Source organism: Thermobia domestica, chromosome 17, assembly GCF_964235325.1.
Source record: "Thermobia domestica chromosome 17, izTheDome1.hap1.1, whole genome shotgun sequence".
In the NCBI taxonomy this organism is placed as follows: Eukaryota; Metazoa; Arthropoda; class Insecta; order Zygentoma; family Lepismatidae; genus Thermobia; species Thermobia domestica.
Window position 1 is genome coordinate 176,747,101 of NC_137470.1, and position 15,204 is coordinate 176,762,304.

Here is a 15,204-nt window from a genome sequence, read left to right on the forward strand (position 1 = left end):
GCAGTTCTGGAACGTCATGTTATTCGCCTTGCATTTCGTATTAAATTACCATATCCAAATTACCTCACGTATGAACACATTGATTTTCCCAACATCATTGACCATCTCTCTACTCTTAGGGCACGATATATACGCTCTCGTATCACTATTTCTCATCCCTTATATCTCGATACTTTACGAGTTGATGCTCTTACCGATGCACCATATAGACTTCTACACTCGCCACTCAACATCCTGACAACGATATATATTCACAAGTCGAATCAGGATGCAGCAGAAAGATACATCTTTGCCATGTATATGATTCACGAACATTTACCTCACATTCTACCATCTTAGCACTTGTTTTTCATTCATAATTAACATTGGGCTTTCATCCTATCTACATCAATCTCGAGTCGCCCAGAGACAGAAGGTATAACCCTGATGTGTTTAAACTAACTTGCCCATTGTGATTGTGGTGTGAACGCACTTCATTTCATTTATCCGTCATCATATCATATTTATATACCATTTCAGAATATATTATAGTTAGTTACGTATGTTTTGAACGTCTAGCACCTCAGCACCTTGAACGTATAATAATATAGCACTTACTTGTTTCCTAATTATATTTATCATTAGAATTAATATATATTTTGTATTTTCTGTTAGATATTAGTCTAGTTCTAACTGTACTTAGACCAACTATAATCCTTTCCAATTCAAGTAATTTCTCTTAACATCTATGCCAAAAAGAGGGCGTAACCCTCTAGTGGCTGAGAGCGCGTCTCTCCCATAAAATTTATGCTCAAAAATTGATGCATAAGTATATATGTTATACCTTTACTCTCTAACCTAAAAAAATCTTCTGACTAAACACCCTTCTTACTTTCAGAAAAATCTGTTTCAAACTTCAATTCCTACAAAAGTCGGTTTTACTACAATACTAGAAATATTAGATTGCAGAAACAACGAAAAGTATGAATGATATATTCACTTTTATGAGTTACTGAAAATTGTGGAGAATTGCTAGACCTAATAGTATGAAGTCCCACAAGAAAAATCTTTGAAACGACATGAAAGGGAGAAAAAAATAATCTTTGCAATCCAAGCTGCAATTGGTTTTACTTTTTTCCCTTTACTTTTTTTCAAAGAGAATGAAAAGTTCTGCTATTATACAGAAATGACCCTGCAAGTTTTCTTTGATCTGCCCGTAGGGGTTAAAGAATACTTGGTTTGAATATAAATGGCTGCAGATTTGTGAATAACCATCTGTACTTGAGATCGAAAAAAAAAATCGTGAAGGATAAAAATATCAGAGAAGGTGGAATCTCAAAACGGTAGAAATCAAGAGTAAGAGGGAAATGTTTGTCAATTGGAATCATCATTGTTGCCACTGGCAGCATTTTTATTGAATATCTACTTATACAATTTTGTTCTGTACACGAAATTTCTGTAACACAATAGCAACAGGAAAATCAAACAAGTTAAGAATGCTCCAAGAGCGTTGCCACAAAGAACTTAAAAGAACTGTTTCTTGTCTATCACTGTGTTTATACAACAAATAAAAATGACTTTGCGAAACTTTTTTTATTTTGTTTATAAGCATGTCTCTTACAAAAGTAGAAAAAAGAGTGACATCTGTAATTATTCTTGAATTCAGGTTTTTGATTCATCGGACTTGAGTCGCCAGAGGGGAGCAGTCGAGTGGTTTTTCAAGCCGTGTATAGATATATATAAAAGACAAGGTGGTAGGCTATTTATCTCATAACTAGGTGGAATGCCTAAAATGTAACTTAAGCCACGTTTCCACTTTACATGAATCTTGTAGCTATCATAAAAAAAGACCTTGCTACCCGATCTTACTGTCTACTGTTTAGATTTTACAACTTCTTGTAAGCAAGAAAGATATCACCACCCATGCAGCACTGCAGTCTAGTGGACAAACAATTAACCTCCTCACTAAAAACGTGTATTTTGGCGCTCTCCTCTTCCCTGTCCAAAAGAATTCGTTGTTTCGGAAGCGACGAAACTGGTTTTTCCTTTTTGTCAGCGGGAGGGCGATAGCAGATAGCAAGCAACACGTCCCAGAAAGCTGGACACTGTTCGACCTCTTGCAAGATGGAAAAAATGTTTTATGACCCTTTCAAGACCATGTGTAAAGGCCAATCTACACCATAAAAGATCTTGTACAAGATCTTGTAGCTGTCATAAAAAAATCTTGAAACCCAATCTTTCTATTTACTGTCTACACATATCAACTTCTTGAAAGCAAGAAAGGCATTTCCACCCATGCAGCACTGCGCTCTAGTGGACAAATAGTGAACCTTCTCATTACAGGGTTCTGCCTGGATGACAAATTGGTTTACCTGAATCACCTGAATGAAGTCTATCTATATATTGTATTTTTCTTCACATTTATGTGGCTTTCAGATATTCACTATTTTTAATTAAGAGTTCAAATACAGAATTACACACCTCCAATTTAAAAAAATCCTTACATTTGACCTTTTTCTAAACAAAGAATCGCAAAATTTGAAATATTAAAGAAATTGGCCTTCATTCCCTCTTCAACATCGAAATTTTTGACAACGCTGCAGCATGTGTTCAGTTATTTATAACAAGGAGTTGATATGCCGAGTTTCACGTCCCTTACTTAAGGGATTTCTAAAATACTCTCGGTAAAGCATTTGAACACCCATTACCGCTTTCCCATTTGAGTTCGTATTTTAATTTAAAATCCTTTCTGATTCCTTGCTATCATATTAAAATGATTTTTCTTCCAAATATCACATTTTTAGTATATTAGTATGACCTGGGCCAGTGGTGTAACTACAATGGAGCGAGTGGAACAGTTGCTCCAGGGCGCACAGTAAAAGGGTGCATGTGCGAACGGACTTTATGCAAAGAACGTTTGAAATCATTTCAAAAGGTACGCTATGACTATTAGCAATTAATTGGCAACAGCCGATACCGGAGGCGGATCCAGGAATTTTTGAGGGGGCGGGCAGGTTGAAAAATAAACTTGAAACATTTTTCGATATTTGGTTCGCTAACTAAAAGTGTGGACTGCAGTGCTTCATAATTCGTATTTATCTCCACCCTTCTAGAGGCGGCACTGAGGAGTGGCGAACGCACCCAGAATCTTCCTTTTGAAAGAAGTTTTATATATATTTTTTTCCTACAGCCTTTAAACAAGCGCTCCGTTAGGGACTAATTTATATATTTTATTCCTCATGGAATATGGATTTCTCTCAGGATTAGAAACCTGCTTGTGTTTGATTATTTTTGAAAATATATTTTAACATCAAAAGATGATATTATATTACGAACGTTTCTATTCTATCCATTAATTAAATCACATCGAAAAGTGAGACAAGTGTAATACAGAGAAGGGGGATGGGATAACGAGTCAGTTGTTACGCCATGCCAGCTCTGTTGGCCCGTGTTTCACGATGCGAGCAGGTGTTTTCACGATTCATCTTACAAATATCTCCCAAACCGTTACTCCCTGTTAAAAATCTTAGTGAACCTTCTTTGTAGAAGTAGCCTTAGAAATAAAATGAAAAACGAACAAACAAGCCAGACTGTACGATAACGAAGATATGAGTGATACCGTAAACGCTTCCAGAGGGAGGGGGTCTCGATTTTTACAAATATCCCCTAATCAGTTACTTCCAGCTATAAATTGTACTGAATCGTATTTGTACTACGTAATCTTAGGGGGAAAAAAAGAGTGAACGCGCTAGGGTATATAGTAACGAAGATATGAGTGATGCCATAAACGCTTCACAAGTGGGGTTTAGGGGAATAGCGGGATAAGCATCGGGGAGAATTTAGGAGAATTTTGAGAAATTATACCTTTACATGTGTGCTAACGATTGGTAGATAATTCATCTTGCTACAAATTTGTTCTGACATTTTCCCTTCATTGACTGGGCTAGTGGGCAATATATCTATATAACCGGGTCACGGATAATTCGCAACAGAATATGAAAAGGGGTCAATTCCCACCAGGAAAGCAAAAGGAGATAGGTTATTCGTTATACGTACAATATACCTAATAAGAAAAACACTTGTAGATGAAATATAAGCTTTAGAAATATGAACTACTACTACTACAACTATTATATTATTACTATTATTATTGACCACATAGATTCGGAGGCCAATTCACCAAAATCTGTTGACTCCATTTTTAGAAGCCCATTATTATTATTATTATTATTATTATTATTATTATTATTATTATTATTATTATTATTATTATTATTATTATTAGTTTTGAAATACTAACAGCTGAACTTCCTATTTGCTACTTATTTCCTATTTTGATGAATGTTGAACAATGACTTATGAGAAATGATAACTTTGATTAAAATTTATTGTGATTACAGAATTTAGCTTGAAGTACCGTGATGAATTCAATATGCTATTTCGATGACAGCAGAAATTATATTCTTTTGACACACATATTCATATGGCCACGTCTCTCGCAAGAGGAAACCAAAAGTGTCATAAAATTCCTGACGTAAGTTGTTAATTTATCACATCATTAACTTCACGAGTGATCAAAATGATGTGTTTGTGCATATTTTGGAATATTGAATCTCCAGAGACCAATTAAATATTTTTTTTCCTGCGACCAGTTTAACAGTACAATCGATCTCAGAATTTAAACCTCAAGTGTTGAATTAACATCGAACAGTTTTGAAATGATAATATAAACTTTCTCATTTATTTTCGGCGCTAGCCTGGGGTGATCCCCGAAAATGTGGTCATCCTGGTGCTAGGTCCGGTGTGTGTGAGTCGACATGTGGCTATCTCGACCATCGAATACCAAACCATTACCGAATAATCATTGAAATCAATTTCAATTCGACAACTTTTCAACTCCTTTTACCATATCCCCTAAATTAACCAATAACAGATTTTCTCTTTCCTCCATCTTCTTACTCTCCCTCTTTTACCTTCTTCCATTTTCATTTTCTTCTTCTTCTTTTCCTTTCTCACCTTTCTCCTTTTAAAAATAAAAACTGAAAAAGGGGGTCGTGACTGGGAACTCAAGTTGAAATAAACACGGTCATACATTTATTACATTTTTATTTTCTCTTCGGAAGTCCGATAATAAGAATTCTTTTATTTTGATGAAATCTAGAATACTCTAAGTTAATAAGATAATGATATATCATCCCCACGAAGGATGAAAGGTTCCCACTCACGACTTGACTTGACTTGGGTTTACACTCTATTTCCAAATACACTATGCAGTACCAGTACCATACAAAGTTTTTTTTTTCTTTTTCAATCAAACTATAAAAAATCTCACTTTTATTCTGTGGGTTCGAGGAGCCTCCCTTGTTGGACCTACTTGAGACCAAAAAAAAAAAAAAAAAGCTTGGACTTCCAGGGTTAATCAAACTTGGAAAACAATTCAGTTGGTATTCGACTCTGGAAAATCGAAGTCCCTGATACTCGACGCAAGAACAAACAGCAATGAAAACCATAATGTCAGGTTCAGCAAATGTTAACGGGATGATCTACCTTTTCTCGGCGCAAAAATTTTTATATTGGACCTTATGGGGAGAACATTGCTACCGAATTTCCTCAGTTTCTAAGGAACTAGGTATCTCTAATGGAAAAGAAAAATTTTGCAGCATTCTACAGAAGTTTATTAACGGGTTGAAATACTTAAATTGTATATTTGTCTGCTAGTTTAGCAGAAATAAATTATTAAAAAATAAATAAATTAGTTTCTTTTTATACAAATTATAATATGTCTAACTTTGGAACCAATTATGGTAGAAAGATCAACTTTTTTTTGTTTTATTCCTTAAGAAGAAACGACTTTAATTGTTTTAATCACAACCATATCTGATACGCCAATTAAAAAATAGTATTTTAATACAAGTATTAAAGTCCACCTGTCAAAGTTTGATGACGGTAAGTCACGCCCCACTCTAAGCTTGGCCGCGGAAAGGGCGGGGGTTGGTGAAATGGAGGGGGAAGGGGTGGATGTCTGAATAAAACAGGTTCTCGACCAGTTTCTGAGAGTACCTGTCAGCTGCCAAATACTGTTAGCTTTATAGAGTTTGTCTCCCTCAATGATTCCATACTAGGAGACTGGACGATTGGTGTGAAGTATCCTCTTTTCCCCGTTACTTCTGGAAGTTCATCAAGATTCATTCTAGAGTGCGCGGGAAGAACAGTATATATATCAGAAAACGCTGTTATTTTGGGATTTTTTCCCCTTCCGGACAAATATTATAGCATACAGTAGTGGCGAAGGGAAGGGGGCAGAGGGGCGCCCCCACAGGATTCCGACAATGTAAAGTCCTGGCCCCCATATATAGGTGTCCGTAAAAAAATTTCCCCTAAGTTCTTTTTAAAATAATGTCTTGGGAATATATTTCAAATTTGAGTTTTTTTCCTGGTGGCCGTCATTTTCCAATATGGCCGCCGCCCTACGTAAATCTCTCTCTCTCATATATATATGAATATAGGGCCGCGGTGGCTCAGTGGTAGAGCGTTCACCTCTGGTGTTAGGGGTCTCGGGTTCAAACCCTGCTCCCGCACTCTTCATTCAAAACTGTCCCAATACGTATGATACACACATACACACACACACCAAAAAAAAGTCAGAAATGAAACCAAATTTGGTTCAAAATTGTCTCACTTCAATGTGAACGCCAGCATGATCCAGAAAAAAGTACAAACAACAGCCGTTTGAATTTTTCAAGGAAAGCTCTCTCTTGTTGCCCTGTGCCAAAAGTTTTTTTTTTTTTTTGACTCTGATTTACTAATGTACTCTCGAAAATATTCATCCTTTCTTTACATACAACATATTTTCTGAGACAGAACTAGAAATATTTCCTGAGATGACATAAAAACAAACAGTAATAAAAAATATTTTCTTTGAAATGTCAAACGAAGTGATACAGGGGAGCAATGTGGGGGGGAGTCTCAATTGAAGTCTCATCAGATCACACAAGAACTAAGTCGTTAAATTTCATTACAAAAGATTCTTTTGCAAGTCAAAATAATTTTGCACAATGTTGTCGTTAGTAATAAACAAAATAATAATGTCCTAAATAACTTCATTTCTCCACTACAGCTGTAAAAATTGTTCAGAACTTTGATACTTTTGAGATCTTTTTGGAATATTATCCTGTTGCTGTTCTTGAGATAATAATAATAATAATAATAATAATAATAATAATAATAATAATAATAATAATAATAATAATAATAATAATAATAATAATAATAATAATATAACTTTTGCCTCCTGAAAATAACCAGATGGTAAAGTTATGGTCGATACATTTTTGGAATTCGAAGGCATTTTAGAATGCTTGTCTATCATCTGGCTATGAGAAATAATTGATCACCATTTTCTCTACATATCTATAATTTTCTTACAGGGTAGAAACACCTCCTCGGAAGAGAGAGAGAAAAAAAAGAAAGTGGCCGAACTTGGGCTATTGAACGTGAGGACAGGATGTTTACATTCGCATTGACACCTGCTGTGAAAACTGTCCCTTATCTCTCGGGACGAAAACAGTAGAAAAGGGTGGGCGCGGATGCCTTACCCTCGTCAAATTTCTTGACAGGTGGACTTTAATACTTATACTAAAATACTATTTTTTAATTGGCGTATCAGATATGGTTGTGATTAAAACTATTAGAGTCGTTTCTTCTCAAGGAATAAAACAAAAAAAAGTTGATCTTTCTACCATAATTGGTTCCAAAGTTAGACATATTATAATTTGTATAAAAAGAAACTAATTTATTTATTTTTTTAATAATTTATTTCTGCTAAACTAGCAGACAAATATACAATTTAAGTATTTCAACCCGTTAATAAACTTCTGTAGAATGCTGCAAAATTTTTCTTTTCCATTAGAGATACCTGGTTCCTTAGAAACTGAGGAAATTCGGTAGCCATGTTCTCCCCATAAGGTCCAATATAAAAATTTTTGCGCTGAGAAAAGGTAGATCATCCCGTTAAAAGCACAGGAAAAATGGGCCGCTAATGGATTTACATATCACTATTTACAAATAGTAGGTTTTGCCAATATCAAAAGTTCAGAACAGAAAATAGCTAACAAAATATAACTATTTATAATGCAATAAGTGTTTTACATGTCCACTTTCTATTATTCATATCATTATAAGAAACAACAAGCAAAAATTTTTCAAACATTTAGTTCCAGTGTTATAGGTTATGCACAAAGACTGGAGTCGTTTCTGCAAAATCTGAAACACTCTTCCAATTTTCTCTTTTGGTGGTTGACCCACAGCATCTTGATGAAGCGCAGTTGAAACCGTTTCTTCAACTTGTTGAATTCCATGAATAAACTTCCAAATAGTTGGGTGGGACATTCCTACCAAATGATGAAACTTCTAGCTCCACGATTCACAAATATTATTTGTCCTAGTTGCTGTTCAGAGTGGCTTGGTGAACATTCCAAGTGTCTGGGGAATATAGAAGGGGCACATTACGTAAGCGAATATTCCCAGACCAAGCTTTAACACGGCAATACGCGCCGGACACGTAGTACTATCAAAATAGTCCAGAAGTTCCAGCTCTTCCTCTGAATTCTCTTGTATTAATTGATGCACATCTGCTATGAGAAGAAATGCCAATCCATTCGTTTTCTCGCAAAATAGACGAATATTTTCATTGCTCTTGTACCGTTCTGTGAGTCAAAGCTCTTGGACCTTCCTTCATGTTGACTGAGTAAGATGAAAAACCCAACGGTGTATACGACTTGAATTTCCAAAAGTTGCTTTTACAGCCGCATTTCCTCTATCTTGAAATCCATAACCACAGTTACAGGGTCTGGATATTCACTAAATTCATTGCACTGATGCACCACCACACGAAACAGTTCTTCATATGAATTTTGTGTGTTGCAGTGCATTAAGGCGTAGGCCTACACCTAGTAAAGGAAGACTTACCTCAAATAACATATACGTGATTTTTTTTTTTTAAGGAACCATTGAAAAAATGCCGTCCACCATCCATGTTTCACTTCTCAATAGCTCCATAAGGCTATATTTAAAGACGCTTATGCTTTGCCTCTATTTAGTTCAACAAAGGTGAAAAATAACCGTGACAAAATTTCCTATATGATAATATTTCTGTGAAAGAATTACTGGAAATTTAATCTCTTGTCTCAAATACGATATCTAAAATAGGGCTATGTAACTCATTATTTAATAATAGAGAAAGCAACTACAGTTTTAGAGGAAGCAACTACAGTTGCCCTGTACAAAAGCTCCAATTTAAGCAATACTTTACATGCAGTAACATAACTAGGTGGTTGCGTGTTAAAAGGACATTAGAAGAACTTAAAACACTAAAACGGCGTAATCGAATTTTCCGAAGAAATAAAATTAATTTCGATGATTTTTTCCAAACCAAACTTTGACTTTCCGCTGAATAAAGTCGAAGTCACTACTCCAAAAATGAAATGAAATGAAATCTCTAAGTTTTATATCCCACGGTTATGCTGGCTAGGCTAAAAGAGGCAGTGATGAAGAGAAATGAATGAAATGGTGAAATGAAGAAAGTGTGAGGAAACGAGAGAATCCCGAGAAAAAACATGCCCACGATATTTGTCCTCCAGAAAGCTCACGTGGCGCGAGTTGGGATCGAACCAAGAACCCCATGCACCAGAGGTAAATGTTCTACCACTGAGCCATCGCGGCCTCTATTAATAAAATTGCAAACCTTTATTCATGTTATAAGTCTACAGCATACAGTACGTATATACATTGTATTATTTATACCTTTTATAAACTACGAGATGTAAATAATGCCACGGACCTTCTAACGTCGTAAATATATTTCACGTGAATTACTTTTCTATATTGAAAGTTTTTATGGCGAAAACCTATCAACACGATATTTTCAGATTTCGAACATCCAAAACTGGAACGTTACGCGCTTAAAAGTAGGTCAGATAAGCTAGTGAATCTGCATGCATAGTAAAACTAAGTGAAGTTGACTGATAGTAACTCCCCCTCCATCACATTTGGTGCCTCAACTCTCTGTGCTATTCGCCTATCTTCACAAAATTGATTCCCTCCCTTCACAGTGTTTCACGAAAAGCACTTGGACCCAATAGAGCGCTCAACTCTTACGCGTTTGGTCCATAGGTCAATTTCAGCCACTGTCAAGTGAGCTTTTGGTGGACAAACACTGTGTGCTTGGGATTCTCCTGTTGCATCCAACTTTATTCAACCATTATCACCTATCTCATCATCAACCATAAGTCACGTTAACATGTTACTAATATATTAAACTTAAAGCGAGTTATACTAAAGTAATCGGTAATTAAAGGAATATTTAATTGATGTTATAATAACTGTTGTACTTACTCAGGCTTTTGTTTCCTTCCTTTGTTCTTTTTAGTTGTAAACAAACCTCGTTCAGTAAATGACTCATCTTATTATTATTATTATTATTATTATTATTATTATTATTATTATTATTATTATTATTATTATTATTATTATTATTATTCACCAATTTAATGCCCGAAGCTACAAATATCGTTCGGTAGTTAGTAAATATATGAAGCTTATAATAAACTAATAAGAGCGTGTTGTGTAGTAAAGTATTAACAGCACGAAGTAGAAGATATAGAATGAGGGGTGTTACGACCTCCCATGCCATGATACGATATGCATAAACCGACTCGCAAGAAAACGACAGTTGTTCTTTGTTCAATGACGTCACTCATGATGAAAGAAACAACTGTCCATAGGCGGTCAGAATCTCACATACAGATGGATGTATGAAATATATAGCTGACGTATATAATATACGTATACATGTGTAGTATACGGAAGTTTGTTAGATGTCAGACACCCTGCAGCGACATGATATAATGTCTAAATGAAAAAAGGCAGTAACTATGTAGTATATGGATAACGTATGATCCGTACAGATTTCCGTACTAATCGTAAGGATTCCATATATTTGTACAGCGGGGGACACTTCTAAATGGTACACCTTAGCCGTAAATCTCCATATGGCTGTACCATTTAGAAGTGTCCCCCGCTGTACAACATACCGCTGTCCGAATAACGGTTTTTTCTCAGTGTACACATAATTCTATACTATATGCAATAGTATCATATATACTTTGATTTTCATATTTATATTGTCAATGTAAATAGCAGCAATACAAAATATCAATATCAATATCAAAATACTTGTATGTTTTTTTTGTAGTTTCAATCAAATCATAGGGTCAGATAATGGGGGATCAGGGCCGTCTTACGCATCCTTTTGCATTGTTTGCTTAATATATGGCCAAACATGTCTTGAGGCTGTGAACTGTGGAACCTTTTACGTACTGCAAGCAGTGGCGGTTTTAGCGGGTAGACACGGGGCTACCCAAAAATATATAAACACTAAAATATATAATAAAAAGTAAATATATTTTCACTTTTTCTATTAATGGTAAATAATTATTTAATAAACAGCATCAACAACTACTGTAAAAGTAATTTCCTATTGTCATTAATCAATCGAATGTGCATATGTATCCATACGCGAGGAGCGGACCTACCCAAAATTAAAATCCTAAAGCCGCCCCTGACTGCGAGCTTTAGCATGTTGGAGGTGAACTACTGGAAAACAATACAATTGAAATGACTTGATACTAGACCGAGGTAAGTTTGTTTTATCTTTGTTTCAGCTATAATGTAAAACGGTTTACTTGCAACTGAGTGAGTCAATTTTCAATTTCTATGCAGTTAGCTTTCTTTCTTTTTTTCTTTCTTTTTCTTTAATCACATTCATTTTTACTGATATAGATGTGAATAACGCTGCTAATAAGAGAATAGTATCTTGTTATTTTTCCAAGAAGAACAAGTAGAATAACATCTAAAATTTATGATAAAACTAAAAGAAAGAGTTATTCTTCTTACAGAATTATTGCGAAAAAATGAAATGAAATCTTTAAGTTTTACGTCCCACGGTTATGCCGGTTAGGCTAAAGGAGACGGTGATGAGATATGAATGAAATGGTGGAATGAAAAAAGTGGGAGGAAACGGGAGAACCCCGAGAAAACCCAGGAGCATGGTGTTTGTCCACCACAAAGTCCACACGGCGCGAGCTGGGATCGAACCAGATACCCCAAGCAACGGAGGTGAACGCTCTACCACTTTTTTTTTTTTTTTTTTTAAGAAAATTTATTGTAACTCAAGAATCAATTACATGGAAGTGGTTAGGCTTTTGGCACAAAGAAAGGAAGTTACTAGAACAATGAGTTGGCTATAAAATTTGCAAATAGCTTATTACGTACATCCTTTGCTAATTTGGAGTATTCTTTTTGTAAATACTGTACATAGAAGGCTCCCCCTGCTTCTAAGTTGGAATTAAAAATATATTTGACGGTCGTTCCTATATACCAATTGACACTATGTTGTTTACTAACGGGATAAAAACGATAATCAGGTCTTAAAACTATGCTAATATTTATATTGCGTTCCGAACTACGAGTAAGAATGGCTAAAAAGTGACGTAACTGAGACCAGATTTTTGTGGATTCCAGACATGTCGTGATTCTATGAATCAACGTATCTATATTGTTACATCTATTGCAAAGAGCATCAGGACTAAAACCATATTTGTTTCTCTTTTCTTTAGTATCAATAACATTATGGACAATCATAAACCAGATAGATTTGCTGGCAACACACAAGGTCAAGTCATTGATATTGGCCCAAATATTGGACCAATTACACAAGTACTCATCTAACACAATTTTAGGTGGGACATATAATCTAGTCATTTTAAAAACATACAGCTGTTTACTACTTAAAGTTTTAAAATCAAAAAGCTGCGACAGATATATATAATCACACAAAACAGTTTCCAAGTACTTACAGCTTTGAGGGAGGTCAGCCATACACAGGGGTAGACTCCTCTCTGTTCGTGCTAATACGTAAGTGAGCAGTTGTTGTGTTACACTATTCGCTTCGTCTGTGTACAAGGTCATTGAGCGAGTAACATACAAACTTGCAGCTTTTTCTTGCACATTGAACAGACCGATGCCACCTTGTGAACGTAAACAACACATTACATCATATTTAACACGAAAGACCTGATGTTTCCATAGAAACCAACCACATAAACTTTGAATTTGTTTTCCTATGAGTTGAGGCATAGGTAATACATTTGCCAAATACCAGATTTTGCTTAAGAGATAAACATTTATAAATTTAGCTCTAGAATATAAACATAGATTTCTGGATTGATTTACATAACCTGAATGACGCAGTGTGTTTACAATATTCGTATAGTTATGATCAATAGTGTGCATTATGTTTGAATAAAAGGTAATTCCTAAAATTTTGATACTGTCGGCCTGAGGGACGGTATCTATATCATTAAAATCAATACTATTGTTTATGTTTAACATATGCGATTTACAAACATTTAATCTAGCCCCAGATGCTACCTCATATTCACGAACACATTCCATCATGAGAGAATAATCTAGTTTTGAAGAGACAAAAACTGTTACATCATCTGCATAACTAGCCACTTTTATAGCAGGGGTAATAATATTTAGACCAGTTAGGCGGTCATTCATAGCATATAACAGGGGAGCAAGGCTAATAGCAAAACTCAACATTGAAAGGGGATCACCTTGTCTTATTGAACGTTTGATGGGAATGTTGTTGGATAGGTGACCGTTAACATTTAACTTCGTATGAGCATCTTTATAAAAATATTTCATCCATGTAACAAATTGTTCATTAAAACCGAATTTTCTGAAAACAGACCATAAGTACGAGTGTTCAATATTATCAAAGGCGTTTTTAAAATCTAAATTTATCAGAGCCGCTTTAAGAGCGCAATCATTACAAATAGTAATACTATCTCGAATAGTTAATAAAAGGTGATAGATGGTTTTCTGTTTAACAGCCACATATTGCAAATTTTGTAATAACTTATCCATGTAGTCCTGTAATCTGTTTTTAATACATCTACTAAAAATTTTGATATCTGTATTAAGAAGGGATATAGGTCTATAATGGCTAACATTAGAGGGTTGAACAGTTTTAGGGATAAAGACCGTGACGGCTGGATTAGGGCGCTTGATAGTCTCTGAAGCAAAGAACCATTCATTTACAATCAATGTTAGTGTATCGCCCATTATATCCCAAAATTTAACATATAAACGGCCAGAGATAGAGTCGGGCCCAGGAGATTTTCCTTTTTTTGCAGCATTTACAGCTCTTTGTACTTCATTTTTAGTAAACGGAGCACATAAAATTTGATTGTCTTCATCATTTAGCACTGCAGGCACACTGTCAAGTAATTTATTTTCGCAGCCGGTAGCAGCAGCGACCCCAAATAACTGGTAGTAATAATCATACAGGGTGTTACGAATATTGTCCTGAGTAGTTTGAATGGAGCCTTGAGCATCTGTGAGTGACGTGATAAGTTTCCTCCGTCCACGTTTGGCTTCTGTTAACACATGTGTAAGAGAGCATTGTTCTTCTTCCGGAAACCCTTGAACTTTACTACGTAACCTAATCCCTTCCATTTTCTGTTTATGGAATTGTAATAATTTGGCTTTGTATTTACGTACAGAGATAAGGGCCGAGCGATTTGTCATCGCTTCAGTTTGTGCCTCTAATAGACATTTATAATAGAAATTATAAAGTTTTCGCTTATCAGCATAAATTTCAGAGGAATACCACCTACAAAAGCTTCGGATTTTGTCCTTACAGTATTGATTCCACCACTCAATATATGTTTTAAACCACTTCTTTTGTTTAAGCCAATAAGCCCACTTTTTAGAAAAGAGCTGACAAAATGACTCATCATTGAGCAGACTTTCATTCATGTGATAATATCCCCGTCCCCGAGCAATCTTCTGGTCATTAATTTTAATTTCCATTATTAAACAGAGATGATCAGTGAAACACGTGGGATATCGGTATACAGAAACAACCTTGGATTTGAAGTTATCATTTACATAAATCCTGTCTATCCTTGAGCTCGAAGTTTTTGTAATAAATGTGTCCCCCCTTAAATCTGGGTGTTTGAAGTCCCACACATCTACCAAAGACAAATTCTTTACCAATTCATTTAAGGTAGGGCAATAATGGTAAGTTGGTTCTGTTGTGTGAGTTATACTTGAATTATGATCTCCGCCAAAGATAACATTATTTGGGCCACTAAA